Below are 16,305 nucleotides of genomic sequence, written 5' to 3' on the forward strand. Positions count from 1 at the left end.
CATATCTGACTCTGCATGTTCTCTTGCACCTCTGACTTCTGATACCCTCTTCAATCTGGCATTTAGACTTAATAAGAGTTTATAGAGCTATGAAGATTTTAGTGCTCTCTGTAAATTTTCTAATGCTTTTTATTGTTAACATTATTATTTCATATAGGTCACAGTTTTAGATAACTCGACACTTATTTAGATGATTAAGCAAGCAGATTAGTCATAAAAAGATTTTAGAAGTGGAAAAAAAACATCCACAGCAGAGAAAGATATATGCTTCATAATCTGCAGATATAGCTGCAAATGTAAAATATCTACTTGACCAAGTAATACACTAAATGAGAAAAAAACTATCAGACAACCCCTAAAACCATATAGTGGATTAGATTTGTAGGTAATTACACAAATGTTTTTTGTAAAAAGTCATATGTGCACACATTTTAAAAAGTGATAGGTGTTGTCCGATTGCTCTTTGAGTGACATTACTCAAAATGCTGCTCTGCTCTGCACAAATGTAGTGCATTGCCAGGGACTGACATTACCTGGCCTCCAAAGTAGCTGCCTATCCTGATGTGTCAAGTTAATGTCTGCCAGCTGTGGTGATGAGGTCATTAAACAACATCCAGTTGATTTGTCAAGATCATGATCAGAGGAATGGTTCGCAGCAGTCCCAAAGCAGTAGAAGAAATTTCTATTAGTGACAGCTACAGCTCTGACAACCATTTTGAGCAAAAACTGCCAAGTGGCTCTTACGCCACTAAGCTAGAGAGTGGCTTTCAGAAGATGAGGATGCTTCAAAATGGGAATGTGACTGCACAGCAAGCACATGGCCATGCCTGCTGTAATAAAGAAAATCAAGGAATCAGAGCCTGGGCGTCACTATCTGCCACCCCTGCACCTGTGTCTCACGGTTGTCTGTCTCAGACATCTGTGTCTGTGAGAGAATAAGTGTAATGCAAAAACCAGTATCACTCACTTTTCTGGGTAACTTATCTTATGTGAATAACTTCCCATTTCATACTCTCCATAATTTATACACAGTATTGCAAAATTAATTAGAATTTTAGTAAGCCATTTTTGAAAGAAATCCATGTCAACATTAACCTTTAAAATGAATCAGTGGAATAACAGCGCACTCAGATAAAAGCTTTTTGGGCCAAATTCTTCAGATGCTCTAGTAACAGCTAATACAGGGCACAGCTGGAACTACGTGGCCACTTCCCTCATGCTATTTTTTTGCCTACCTTCCATTTTCTTTTGTGTACAGTATTCTAATTGCTCTGGGCTTTGCTTTTTGAAGGTTTCCCTCCTCATTCTCTTTTGTCTCCTAACTTTTCTCCCATCCTATTATTTTTTCCCTTTTCCTCATCAGGGATCAATTTGCATATTGGAGTAGGTTCAGCAGAGGGCCACAAAGATGATTAGAGAACTGGACCACATGACGTATGAGGAGGAGCTGAGTCCCACGTTCATCATGGAGAAGAGATGGGTCGGTGAAGGTCTCATTGTAGTCTTCAGCTACTTGAAGATGTGTTATAGAGCAGAAGGTGCCAGACTTTTAGAGGTACAGAGTGAAATGACAAGAGGCAATGGCCAAAGTTAAAGCAACAAAAATTCTAGATGGATCTAAGAAAAAATATTTTCTCCATGAGAGTGGTTAAACCTGCAACAGGTGCCTAGAGAGCCCGTAGGAAGCTCATCCTGGAAGATACTCAGAACTCCTAGACAGGGACTTCAGCAACCTGATCTAACTTGGAAGCTCAGCCTGATTTGAGTGGGAAGTTGAAGTCCAATGTAAATTAATCTGCGATTCTGACCTCAAATCTCTGGTCTGGTAATCTCCATTTCCTGAAGGCCACCTTCTCAGATAAGATTCCCTTTAACCCACCCCACTCAAGCCCTCTGCCCTACCCCATCAGCTATCAGCAACGCTGGCCCCAAAGGGAGATCACACTTTGATTCACGTGCACACCTTCCACTCAGCGATTTTTCATCATGTTCTAGCATCCCCTGTTGTCTTTCAACTGGAGGAAGTTACTTTAGCTCTTAATTGCTCTGCAGGTAGTGGCTGGAAGAAATCTATTGAACAATAAGAAAAGTTCTGTGAGAGTCACACCCAGCTTGTTGCACACGGGGTTGAGCCCACCCATCCAGATTGCACCCAAATGCTATATCCAGTGCTGGCACAGGACAGCACTGTCTTACACTGTGTGCAGCTGTTTCCCTGCTTGATATTTGGAAGCCAGATTTAGCAATAAGGCTCTTAACATCCAGTTTAGTATAATGGCAAGAATAGCAAAATCCTGATGAAAAAACATAAAATACTAACAAAGGTATTAAACAACGTTTGCTCTCATCCAGGTATATTACTTATGTATCAGGCAAAGTGTATGAAAAATAAATGCTATTAATTAATTGCATAGGGTTAACCTTGCCTGCCAGAGCAAAGTTTCTGTGCTCCATTTAAAGTCAAAGGCTGAATGGCATTTAAAAATCAAACATCAAAATAGCAAGTATCTGAGAACTGCATGGTAGCTGTAGTCAGTAATATATTGTTTCTTGAAAGGCGAGTTATGAATTGCAGTTAGTAAGAATCTGGTTTTGACTACCAACAACGACACTAACTTGCTATTACAGCAAAAAGCTGCAACAGGGCGAAGTTAAGACTACTTGCTAATTGTAAGCACACAGAGAAACCTAACAAGCTGATGCTTCCTGAAAGAATTAGCCCAGAACAGAAACTGCTAAGAATAATAAAAATATTAAATTATAGCACTTAGAAATGTCGTTGGCCAGACAGATCCCTCAGGCATGGCAGATAAAGTCTTCAGGGACTAAGCAGCCCATTTACCATGACCTCGTGGCTTCCCCCTCATCTATGCAGTGGAGAAAACAAACGAAGATAAATAGGAACCAGTGAGGGCTACTTCTTTAAAAAGGAAAACATTGAAAATCTCTGTGAAGGAGTCCCACGTGACTCCCACTGCTCAATGAAACTGTCAGGTTGAACGAGACAGCCACAGGAAAGAGGGACTCAGTGGTGTAGAGGACTTCTCCACCAAGCAGCCAGACTTCGGTGGCATATGCGGGGAGGGAGCTGACCAGGAGCTCCCAAGCCTTTGTGGACCTTCAGATGGGGAGTGTGTGAATGTGCTGAAGTCTGAGGGGAAGCCAGGGCCCCCAGTTATGGCGGGAAGCTCCAGCCCCATTCCCAGGACAGCTTTCCTGGGTATCACACGCGTGAGGGGGAGTATGACTGCCACACTGTCCTGCGGCAGGACATGAAGGCAGGTGTTCATGAGGCACAGAGCCATCTGCAGAACAGTCTGATGATTATCGTTCGGCTGGCTGTGTGGGTGAAGGGAAGGCTGTGCAGAGGTGAGCTGTGCAATCCAGACTCGGCTCCAAGGAGGTCAGGAAGCACCTGCGCAGGACAGCCACACTAGGCGCCTACCTCTGCCAGCAGCTGCCTACAGCCTTCTGCGGCTGAGTGCATCAGCTGGGATCAAACTTCTGTGCAGAGGGGTCACACAGCATCTGCCAAAGCCTTGTGCAACTGCAGGCACAGGCCACAGCTTCTGGGAGGCAACAATGCATCACCTCCCTGGACACTGCCGCTCTGCAGCTACAGGCTCCATCACCGAGAACATCCAGCCCCAGGAGACTGGGACAAAGCCAAACCATGAAAGGACAGTTTCCTCCTTTTCTTTATCATTCTCCTGCATTGTCTAAAAAAGACAATGTGAACCCTGAGGATGGTTTGTGCTGTATTTCAGGAAGGGGACAGTGGTGACCCCCATTTAAGCCATCTACCAGTTCTCTGACAGAGATACATTTTGGCTCGACTGAAGTAGGCTAGGTTGGGACAGCGGGTGGAGAATTACCTACTCTCTCATGCAAAAAACCAGCATGCAGCTTCTGAACACGCTGCTGCGTATGCTTTGTGAGTATCGTGCTTCTTGACATTAACCAGTATGTGGGTTAGGTTGAAACAGGCTTTACAAATATAAACACAATGATAAATGTAAAAACTAACACACAGCAGCATAACATAAACTCTCCCTTCCTAGCTTCACTATTTATTTTCTGTGACAATTTAAAAAAAAAAGATTTCAATTAACAAGTCAGAAAATACTGTTTTTGTGAGCTGGCTCAACTGTGTCAATCATCAAAGCTAAAGGAAACGAGTACAACCCTGTTAGGCGTGCTCCGAAGTACAAAGAGAAGTAAAGGATTGCAGTGATTACACCAGACTAGGTGATGAGAACCTACTAGAAAAGTGATACTGCAATCACCAATGACAAACACTGAAGGCAGGTTAGTGGGTAAACTAAAGAGTGTTCCCAGCTATTACAGAAATTAAAACAGCATCCGGAACAAAGCAACACTTTCTTTCCTGTGGCATTTTTCACAGCATGATTTACCAAGCCAACTAAACCAAAGGTTTTAGAAAGCAATAGTGTGAGAACAATTAGGAGAGGAAGATAATGTTCAGGTAACATTTGAAGAAAAGGAGGGAAAACCTGAATTATTCAGGAAAGTTATTGCAATTAAAAGGGAGAAAAAGAAAAGGCTCTATACTACTAGTGTTGAACAGCCTCAACAGAGGTTGCAGAACCTGAAGCTGGATGAAAGAAGAGCTCAAGGGTTAGGAGGGCTGTTGAGAAATCAATATCAACATTTACCTTTTGGTCAGGGCTAGAAAGTAATCTTTAAAGTGGTTCCTGGAATTAGGAGGCTGAAGCTTTTCCACCCACACCAGCATTAGTTACTGCAATAGGACTTCAAGGTTTGGAGCTGGGGCTTTTTGAGGGTAAGTAAACATGCATACAAGTCAATCTAGAGACAGTCCCTGCCCCAGAGACTTCTCAGTCTAGACTTAAAGCATTAATCTGATGTGGAAAGCAGACAGGGAGTGGAAGATGTTCTGTTGACACAAACTGTTGTGAAAAAGATGGCACTGGAAGAGGACAGGAGAATCGGTGATTGGCAAGTGGAAAAAAAGTTTGCCGATATAAAGAACAAAATGCCTGCTGCCAACACACCTGTGACCAGATCAGGAAAAAACTCAAAGAATGAGGCAGTGGGAGAAGTGAAGATAAGAGGTAACTAAAAGAGCTACAACAAACTTCTCACCCTGGAGAATATGTTGATGTAAACAGAAAACAAAACCAAGGAGCCTTATCTTTATTGTTCTGCCTCCTGAGACTGTATGTGTATGGGAGAGAGAGGAAGAACTGTGCCACAATTAAACATGCATGATAGCAGTTAGACACTGACTTTTCCTCATTTTGCTGTCAGGTCATGAAGTTATGAGACATTTATTGACAGATTTGGTTCCTGGTAATTATTAATGGAGTTTATTGAAACCACGACCACAGCTGAAGACCACTGTGCTACCTACTGTGTAAACACAAAAAGGCATTGCTTGACACTAAGTAAAGGGAATACATAAGTGGCAATGAAAAATTAAATAAAATCCTCTGCACCTCAGTAACACACAACCATTCCAGTTTCATCAGCTTCTAAGTGTCACAGTAGGGACAAGTCTTGAAAAGGGATATTGAGGAGATGAATTTCAGAGGGTTCCAGTTATTTCATGTGAAGTCATGCCTCTGAAATTTTGTCAGGAATTATTACTGCAAGTTAGGCTTTATTCTTTTGTTATCTCTCCACTAATTCTCTTTCACTTTGTCTGGCACCATAAAGCTGTCTGTTTAATTTTTGGTGATTACATATGTGTACGCACACACATGCAAACTGTTTCTCAGGCTTACTCTAAGATTTCTGACTAGATGTTTATCTACTTGATATCAGATATTTTTGTCCCAAGGCCTTTGGGTAAGATCAGATCAACTTTTGATAGATCTAAGGTTCAAAGCTCTGTTTGTACTTGCACAAAGAGCAGAAAGAAGAAAGCTTTTTTTTTTTTTTTTTGGCCAGTTTTTCAACTTTTCCTTCTTTCTCTGCTACCTTTAAGTATGCCAGCTCCAGGATCAGAATTATTGTGTTCTGATTTATTGTTTTCTTTTTTTTAGGAGCAGGAATTTTTTTTTACTTCAGTTATGCTACTCTTACTGGTATTCTTGTCAGCTGTAACCCTTTATGAGCATCCAAAAGAAAGAAATCTCTTAGAAATTCTTCTACTGGCATGAAAGAGCTAAAAAAATAGCTGGGAGGCAACTAATATTGAGACTGGGTGAGAGAAAGGACTGGTGGCACAGAAGCCCCTCTTCCAGGTCTTTTCCAGGAAAGTTCTAGTGAATACTTAGAGCTATGGTCTCCATCTGATGCTAGAAACCCCTCCACAAGGCAAAAGCCTCAGGAAAATAACATCAGCTTCTCTAACCTCCCTCGGGAGGCTTTGCCTTTGGATTCCCTGCTGCTGGCCAGGAGAAGACCACCATCTGTCTGTGTGTCTTAGTACTGAGGGGTGTAGTCACCCCAGGAGGTGACTGACTTGCCTCTCCCGATGTGGGAGACGATGCAAGTGAAGACAAATGCCCTCACAGGACTCCACTGCCACTCTCTTCCCTACTTCATTATTTACGTTGTAGGGGAAAAAAAAGTAGAAGTTAAAGAAACTGCACAACGGTTACAGGATGTCCTGTTGCATTTATCTAGCGATGCAGGCGAATGACTCATCCAAAATATTTGATGATCGGAAACTATTATGTTTTTCTTTCTTTCTCACATTTCTTCCTGAAAATATCAAGCATTCGAACTCTGAAACATGGTTAAAGGTGACATCTTAAAGCTATATGAATTCAAGGAAAGAGTAAGGAAATTGAGTTTGTCTTTGGAGCTTATCATAGTCCAGATTAAATCACGTGACAAAAATGTGCCTGCCCATCTCTGAAAGCTGTGCTACAAGAAAGCAAACGGTATCACCTAGATCTTTGGTAAAAGACGTGCCCAGAGCATATTCTTTGACATGGACTGCATATTGAATTTTTGATTCTTTTTGGTTTATTTGTTGGGGTTTTTTTTAATTTAAAAATATCCATGAATGGTTAGTCAATGCCAGCCACATTTCACACCAACATTAACAACCTTAAGCTATTCCTAGTCCATGTTTTGTGGAACCCAGTGCAAGGTTACTCACCTATGAATGTCCAGGGTGTAGATTGCTGGCACGTGGCCTGAGCATAGCTGTAAGGATGCTTGTTGTCGGCTTCATCCCTTTGTTACATCTCCTCTGGACCAGCCTGGGAGGAGGGAAACCTAAATCCCAGTCCTTGCTCCAAGGGATGCATAAAGTAAACAGAGTTTTATTATAAAGCCTGGTTGGGTATGGCCCTATATGCACCTGTGCTAAGAAACAATCTGTCCAAAAGACTCTGCAGTCCAAAACAGACCAGGAAAGGAAATATGATTATCCTCATGTCATACAGGAAAAATGGAGGAACTGTTACAGTGACTTTCCCAAAGTCATGTGGGAAGTCTGCGAGAATGGAGCCTATTTCCATTGAGTGCCAGTGTAATAGCCTGAGCACGCAGCATGTAAGGAAGAAGAAAAGCACACGAGCCCATTATTAAAGTTACAGAGAGAACAAGCCATGTGTAAGTTGTGAGCATATCCAATGCACATTGCTGTGGGCTGACTGCTAGCACACACTTGGATCTGTAAAGAAGAAAAAAAAAATCATAAAGGTGGCTGATGTGGTGAGAACAAAGGTTGTTACAGGATATTTTACGATGAACTAATTTTTTGTGTGGTCATGTCAAAGAAACAGCCAAGAAACATTAAGCACATTAACCCAGGAGGAATGAATAAAGGGTCAGAATGACCATCAGATGATTTTATTTACCTTCAGGATTCACGACCATCTTGCTTCTTATTTTCTCAGCAACCACAAAGCTAGAAATTTACATGTGATTTTTTCATTGTTTTAATGGATTCAAGATTATCATGTGTTTCCTCAATTTTTATCAGCCGGAGAATTAAGAAAATATCAGATCCCATGACATTCACAAGATTGTGAGAGTTGATAAGACTGGCTCAAAGCACACAGAATTATCTCTACATGTTATGCTTATTTTTGGTACTGAACACTCGGCTATTTTTGGGTAAACTTTGTATGTCTCTCTTTTGCTTATAAGATAAGCACCAACTTTTTGGTGCTATGCAATAGAGAAACAGATAGGAAATCGCATTCCTGTACCAGAGACAGGCAGAAAAAAAGGTGGGAGGCAGAAGAAGAATTTAAGGAGCTCAGTGGCTTGGCCAGACACTGTGCTCTGTTCTGATTCTCAATTCAGAGCTTTGGACTCCAGCACCATTTGCATAGAAGATATTGTTTTATAAAAATCCACTGGGTTATGCAAAGCAAAGCATAACTAAAGGCAATCTAAGTGTATCATACTTAAGACTCAAAAAGTCCATGTCTTGAAAAGTCCTTTTATGGGCCTTTTCCAGAAAAATAGCTCCCTCAGGCTCAAATGCCTCATACCCAAGTAAAGATTTTGTTTAATTCATAAAGAAGTTGATTTGTCTGCTAGATTGTTTCCCATGGATCAGCCTATTCACAAACACAAAACATACCGGCATCCAGCTGGGTGTTACTGCTGCCAATTTCAAGACAATAAATGGTTCAGTACAGAGCAAAATTCAAAACTTTTATTCCACAGAGCAATAAAAGCGGTAGACATTGCCTACTGACACACTGCCAGAGTAAATACTACCTACTGTATAGTTTCCATTCAGAGCTTTCATCAGGTCAAAGTAGAACCACAGACATTATCAAGCTTTACACTGCATTAAAAGAGTTTTCACAAATGATTGAAAAACATTTTAATTACATTTTCAAACATCTCACTCATTGCCTCTTAACAAGCTACAACCTCTCCCAGCAGCAGTGTATAATGGGTTCTGTTCTCCTGAGGACAGGGGCTTGATTTGGGGTGAAGCCTTCAGGGAAGAGTTAAAAGGCTTCCACGGCATTTCTGGCACCTCAAGACAGGTGTCCCCAGCACATAAACACCAAAGGGAAGTGCCTGAGTTCAGCACATCTACAATGTGGCTCCTGGCAGCAGCCCAGCCGGGAGCAGGGTTTTGAGCTTTATTATCTGGTGGCTGTTTGCTTTATTATTAGACCCAATTACCACAGAAAGGAGGATGTGTTGGTTGCACACAGTAAGTGGACCACTGGCAGGTTAGGTTAGGGAGCTGTCTCCTGGTGTCGGTGGAAACACTCACTACAAATTGAACTGCTAGAAAGCAGATAAATGTGCTACAAATAGGAGCATTTGTATATTATTTTTCCTTAAAATTAAACCCAGTACGTTCTAGCCTCGTCACTTTTAACAAAAAGTCAGTTTGGCTCTTTCTGCACTTTAGTAAAGCCACGTACCAGTTCTCAGCTTTATCTTGCAGCCAAAGCAAGATGTCCTGTGTGCAAACACACCCAGGCAGTGATCAACAGACCTGGTTCTGTCCTGATCTCCAATACGGCCATTTCATCTCTGCCCGTGTTGGCAGTTAAATGGAGGATGCATCTGCTCTTTGGGCAGTTTGAGCTATTGCACAGACAGAAACCTCCATATCAGCGGTGAGAAAAACACGGGCTTTGTAGTGGGCCTGGAAAGTGAAAGGACTTGGTTGATGGCAAACTCAAGGTGTGAAGTGAGCTTCAAACCCCATGACTTGACATAATGAATATCTGCCAGCAGCTCCTTTACCTTCATACTGTAAGAACGCCAGCTGAGATGCTTTGTCTGGTAATAGGAGAGCAGCAGACTTCTGCGTAACAAGGTAAACAGCCTTTAGCTTCTGAATGGAATGGTATGCAAGTCTAGTCCAGTGAGGAGAAAAACAGCTTACTGGACTAAACAGAGCTGGCTGTGCCATGGTTTCAGGGCTTCAAGTATCTCCCAGTCTTTAAAAAGTTAGATTATGATTGTCTCTGAGGTCCACCACCAGACCGGAGGCGGACCATAAAACAAATATACACCCTCCTAACAAGGCTTATAAAAAAAATTCAGTCACTTCTATGAGGTAACTTAGTCTCTTTCCCTCGGTTTAATACAAGTCCTTGTGAACCATCTTTCAAGGTTTCATCTGGTCTGGATTTTTTTTTTTCCCCTTTGGTTTGATTGTGTTTTGAAATGCCCCTTCAGAGCTTTCTCCAGTAAAATACTGTAAGTTTTTAAGGAAAACATTCTTCTGGTTTAATAACATACCTTAAGCTGTCATTGCATTCAGCAGTGGCACACTATCGAATCCTCCTTTCTCTTTGCTGTTATTGACTTGCTCTGCTTCTTTGCTTCTTTTTAGGTCAGACTCAGATTTTTTTTTAAAGGCAGTTTTTAAAAGCAAGATTTTCCTCAGCTGTACCTACTGCTCACAAGCTTTTTTTTTTTCCAGCTAGATGGGCACACATAGCATTTTCAGGCTGCTCTGGGCTGTAGCCTGGCAATGATCAGAAGTGTCCCCTCCTGGGGCTGGGGAATGCGTGCACAATTGGTAGGAAATGTAAAAGTGGCCTGGGAGAGGCTAACATGGAAGCTGTTCATTAGGGACGCTTGGAGTAAATGTGCTGTACGGCAACACGATGGGAATTGTTTAGGGACTGCATTTTTATTTCAGTCAAAAAGTGGCACTGCTTTGCGAGATACATCATCTAGTGAGGTAAAACCTCTAAAAAAAGTGACAGGAATAAGCCACAGAAAAGCCAGAGGCAGAAAGGATGGTCTTTGGGACACCAAGAGTTAAAACTGGGAGGTTATAATCTATTTATGGAAAAGAGCTAAGAGCTTTGTGTATGCGGTAACCAGTTCCAGCTCTTTGAGCCATCAAGGTGGCAGAATCACACTCAGAATGCTAATTACTGTAGCTGAAGAATAAGTATACTTATTATCTGATATAAAGCAATTTTAGAAACACCCACAATTTAAAAATAATAGTAATAACAGTAATTGAAAACATGAACTGACAAGTCACTAAGAACCCATTATATCACAGCAGTGTGGAGGAGCCTTGTACCTTCACAAAGCACCCTCCTGTCAGTCCCTGACAAACACACACCCCAGTGTTGCCTCAAGAGATGCTGCATGGCTGTTGAAATTTGTCACAGACCAACACCTAAATGGTGGTGTTTCTGCTAGGGCTTTTCGTTACTGGAGTAAAGTGCAACTCTGGAAAACTTATCAGCAGCTGGCTTCAAAAACACACGCTGGTTTGTCCCTCGGTGTAAATCAAATTAACTATTCTGAGCTACCTGTTTTCACTTGGACCCAGACAGGTTTCTGAGGCTTCTCTTATTTGGGCTCGTATGGGATAAGAATAAAACTAAAGGACACCAGAAGCTAGAAGACTGGCCCTATCTATCATACAGGGGAGCAATTCGGAAAGCGTGCTGCACGGGGGACTCGTTGCCTGATTCTCAGGTAAGCCGCCTCTCCCCAGGGAGCTGCAGCTCGTCCTTGCCCACCTGTGTTGCCGGCTGAGGCAGGCGAGGTGAGGAAGGAGGACATGGGCATGAGCCCCATGTTGCTCACTGTTTCCTCAGCTTGCTTTGAAAGTGGAAAAAGGCAAAAAGTTTTGCAAATAAGCAAGAACCATATTCTCATACAAACTGGACGCAGTAGCAGGGAAGGAGCGGGGAAAGCAGCTTTCTTTTCTTCCAGCCATTCTTGTCTTCATTTAATGGAATTCAATTTTTGGAAGTAGTAGCATAACGCAACTGAGAAAACAGCTACATACAAATTCCCCCTCCCTATTCCACATTGGCATTCAGCAGCTCTAGGATACCTTATCGTGTGGCTGCCCATAGGGACTGACGGCAAAGGAAGTGAGAGGAGGAAGAGGGAATATCTTTGCATTCCTTGTGCTTTCTGATTTTGGAATTTTATCCTGATACAATCTACAGGATGATCCAGTCTCTAATTAGACCCAGAGCTAATGAGGCACAAGAGCACTGTAAGTCAGTTTGTCTTCCTACAGCCCTTCTGTGTGCCCTGCACCAAGAGCAGCTCAGCCACAGCCAGGCTTGTCATTGCCTCCAGATTTGTGCAACCGTAGAAGATGAGATCAGTCTGGACCCTCCTCCTGAGTTTTCAATTACGCAGAGGAGGCTGGAGAATTGGGGTCTGACTTTGTCAGCATTTTCCCGTGAGCTCGCACCATGGCTGTGATTTCCAAGTTTCCACCTGTGAACAGACCCAGTGTGCTTACTGCCATGCACAATGCGGTTACACTTTGCTCTCTCCTTGCGTCTTTCCGGATGTCTGCCATCTGGCAGACTCCGCTCATATTTACGGTACTCTCCAAAGAGGGTGATGGATTTGCTTGCCACTAGCCGCACAAACACACACATTGTATGGGGCTGGCTGTGTGCCTGGCTTCTCCCAGCTATAGTGTAGCCCATTCTGTACATCTCAACCTGGATGCATAATCAGCTTAGTATACAATAATAATTCATTCTTATTTCAAAACAATCTTGCCCTACTTGCTACCACTTCATTAGTTTCTTAGACCGAGTTGCATCATTTCTGTTCAGAGTTACACCCAGCAGCTCCACTTCCGCATTGTGGCTCCAGAGCTGCACTGTCCCGAGCACCCGTGGGTGTAAGGATGGCCAGCATCCATGTGCATTTGTTGCCTCACAAGATAGGGACAAATGGGAAAGAGGTGGAGATAACATATCTGGATAACTGATGTTTATATAGCCACATCTGATATTTTAGGAAAACCCACGGTAGAGATATAATTAACAGAATAACATTAATTATTAAATTAATCTCTGAATCAACACCTTTAAGGGCGGTACGTATCTGCAGCTCTCGCATGAGCGGACTTACAGTTTTAGCCCATAGTAAATGCCACAGAAGGGGAAGTAAGTGATAATCGTGGAGAGGCAGCCAGGATTTGGGTGTTCCCTGTCCTGTGCTATGCCAGCGCTACTCCATTTCCCTGCTGCCTTTTGCTACTTCAGACCAGCCCTCGCGGCTCAGAGAAGGAACAGTGCTGTGCACGCTGCGTTCACGGGCACCTCGCCTGCAGTTGGTGGGACACGCTCTCACAGTCCCATCTGGGGCTGCTGTTCCCTAGAGAATGAGATGCTGATAGTTTGCCAGCCAGCCTGAAATCACTCTCCTCAAACTGAAATGAATTTTAAGTGAAGACAAAGTGAAATGATATTGACATGCAAAGTAGTAGCGTTCAGTTGCTGTCTGTAGAGACAGACAGACATAGAAATAAGGAGAAGCAGCACAGATGGCTAGCAGTGATTATTTTTTAATTTTTTTTAGCTCCTGTTGGCCCTCCAGTTCTTCCAGCTAGACAGCATTGGGATGCTGAGCTGGGGTTCTGTCCCTGGGTAAGATACTCATTATATCTAGGTATCTCTAGATTAGTAGTTTAATTTGGACCAAGAACACATTTTTAACATTAATTTTGTGGTTGCCCCCTTGCCCCCCTTACTGTGACTCACATTGCAATGTAGTCCTGGAGTGTGCAAGCTGGATTCTTGCCAGGGGAAGTTTAGCCAGAGGATCACTTCAATTGCCGATGCGCACCCAGCCCGCGGGACCGGATTAGAACTGGTCTGTGATAAAATCCCAGAGGTGCATGCTGCACGGAGCCTCTGTGCTGCATGACTTGCTGCTTTCTTGCTTGCTTACTACTAGCTGTAGTAACCCCTCCTGCATGGCTGGAGACTGATTTTGGGATTGGAATCTGGGTTGCCTTGGTAGGAAGGCAATATGACAGAAAGAAAACTGGGAATCTCTCCTTGGCTACCAGGAAGGGATTTGAAGCTCACACCATCCATGGTACCAAGCAGGGGTTCACCTAGAATAACCAGGCATCAGCAAGAAGTCATGACTTCAAAACTTCTGTTGTATACTCTTACACATGTTGTTTCTTCACAGGTCTCTGTGTTAACCCCCAATGGTCTTAGCAAATACATTTTATAGTGCAAGCAGCAAGATGTGCTTTGCTGTTTTCTCTTATGACCAGAAAACTAACAGTTACCTCAGTGGCTAAGTATCACCACCTCAGGCCGCTGACTCATTTTGACCTATTTTTAATGAAAAACTAACCAGGAAAGGACAGCACAGGTGCTAGCCTGCATAGATGGGGGCTAGCTGCTAGGTGCACTGCCTCCTTCCCTTGGCTTTTTTGAGACCCATGGGGAGCTTGAAGCGTTTCAGATGCTGTGAAGAGGGTACCCCGTAGCATCCTGCTGCCTGTTCAGGTCACATTGGCCAGTTATCCTTTACCACCAGCACAGGACAGCTGGCTCCCAGGCCTACCAGCTGAAGCAGCTGGGGTATTTTTTTAAATGCAGTTTGTCTGGTGTGCTATAGCACTTGGAATTCCTACTGTGGCCAGCACGGAGCAGCTTGTGCATTTACTTCCTCTGGGATAAGCTATGCAAAATGATACTGCTGGTGGGGATCCTAGCATTGCTGCTCAGCGTGTAGTCTCAAAAACATGACTTGATACCTGTCACCAAGGTCATCAGATTGCTCTTCTCGTGTAAATGAAAAACAAAGTTCCCTGCATGGCCCAAAAAGCAATATGAAACTCATATGGCAGACAAAGAGAGGAAAGGAAGAGGCAGTGTTTGCTTAACCTGAACTCCAGCAGGAATCTGATCTTTCCTTAATACTGCTTTATCTAAGTTACAGCAAATTGCCATGGATTTTGCCATTCCTCTTTGCTCACGATGGCCCTGCTGTGCAAGGTGTCTTTAGCCTCAGCAAACCTGTGCAGTAATCCAGCTCTGCTCCCAGGCATTCCTTCAAACACATGCACTATCCTGGGCACGACAATCTGCTTTTTCTTTCTCTCTTAAAACTCACGAACGTTCTCCAAGGCCCGATACCTGTAAACTGTGATCTATAAATTCTGGCTCTTTTTATTTCTCACCAAAGCAGTTGAGTTCCAAGCTGGGACCCACCGCTCCCTGGCATGTCTTCTGGCCATTTTCCCAGGTCCCTCATCCCCACCACGTATCGTGTCTGCCCATGCGCACTGAGCTGGCCACTCAGGTTCACTTCTCTCATGGTTTATGGCTGCCAAACAGCTGCTCACCACTTGTTCCTCCTCTGGGCTGAGTTGAGATCATGAATCTTCTAGGGGTTTTTAAGTCTTCTATGCGGGCATAGCTCAAATTTCTAGCTAACTGCAGTGTTAATTTTGCCAAATTGGCCAAATTGGATTTCTTCATGGCAGACCTTGATTCCGCAGCCTCCATGTTCATTTGTGAATTGCTTTTCTACTTGAAAAGAGATTAAATGATTTCTCCACTTTGAATTTTTATAACAAGTGACAATACTTTTGGATTAGGTCATTTTTTGCATGAACTGAGAAAATAAATGTGCAAGAAGCCAGACTATTTCTTACTTTAACATTTAAAATAAATGCCCCATTCTCTAAAAAAGCTGATAAATCAGAGCAGCAGCAGAGACAAGCAGCATTGCTAGTCCCAAATGCTAAAGAATCATGTCAGCCTCTCTCCATTCCTATGCCTCAGGCCAAAGCATGAGATGGACCTGCCTACAAAGCAATTGCAAAATAGGTTTTGGACATTCTTATCTGATTTCTGAACTATTATAATGCATCCAGGTCTTGCTTTTGTGTCAGCTGTTTTTATTTATTTTTTTTTTTAACTGCAAGGACTAGATTTTTTTTAGATGAAAGCTTGGGGTATTTTTCATACAATGCTCTTTACAAGCTGCAGAAAAAAACCAAAAGACTGCCAGAAAAGTCACAAAACTTGGCAGCAAGAGGCAGAAGTGGACACAAGCAGTCTGTCTTGCAGGACCTACAATCCAGGCACTCAGCTCTGCAGCCTGAACACGGCTCCATGGGCCCTGTGCTCCGTCCTGCTCCCAGTACGTGGCTCGCTCCTGAGCCACGGGGAGCCCTTGCTCGTGTAAGACGTCCCGCTCTGTATTACATGACCACAAAGGTTGTTCTCTAACCTGAACCTCTTCTAGACAGGGTTAATTAATACCCTGACAGGCAATTTCAGTATTAGGTGAAGAACTTCCACAAGACTCACTTTTCATGGGAGAACCAGGCTTTTTCGTGCCAAACCCCCACGCTAAAGGCACTTCCTGGAGCTGTATCCAGGGGTTCCCCGCACAGCTGCTTCTTGGGGAACTCCAGCTTCTGGTTTGGGCACCATTGCTTTCCAAAAGTACACATCCGAGCCTGAGCTGCAGATAACATTGTGCCTGTTGGGAACATCCAAACACCCTGATGTCCAAGGGAAGCCCTTGGATCAGCCCAGCTGCGACCTGTATCCGTGGATATCATTCCCGCACCGGCACAGGCTTTGGCACTGGCAGCCCCCCCTGGGT

The sequence above is a fragment of the Falco rusticolus genome, chromosome 3 (genome assembly GCF_015220075.1).
Source record: "Falco rusticolus isolate bFalRus1 chromosome 3, bFalRus1.pri, whole genome shotgun sequence".
Classification (NCBI taxonomy): Eukaryota; Metazoa; Chordata; class Aves; order Falconiformes; family Falconidae; genus Falco; species Falco rusticolus.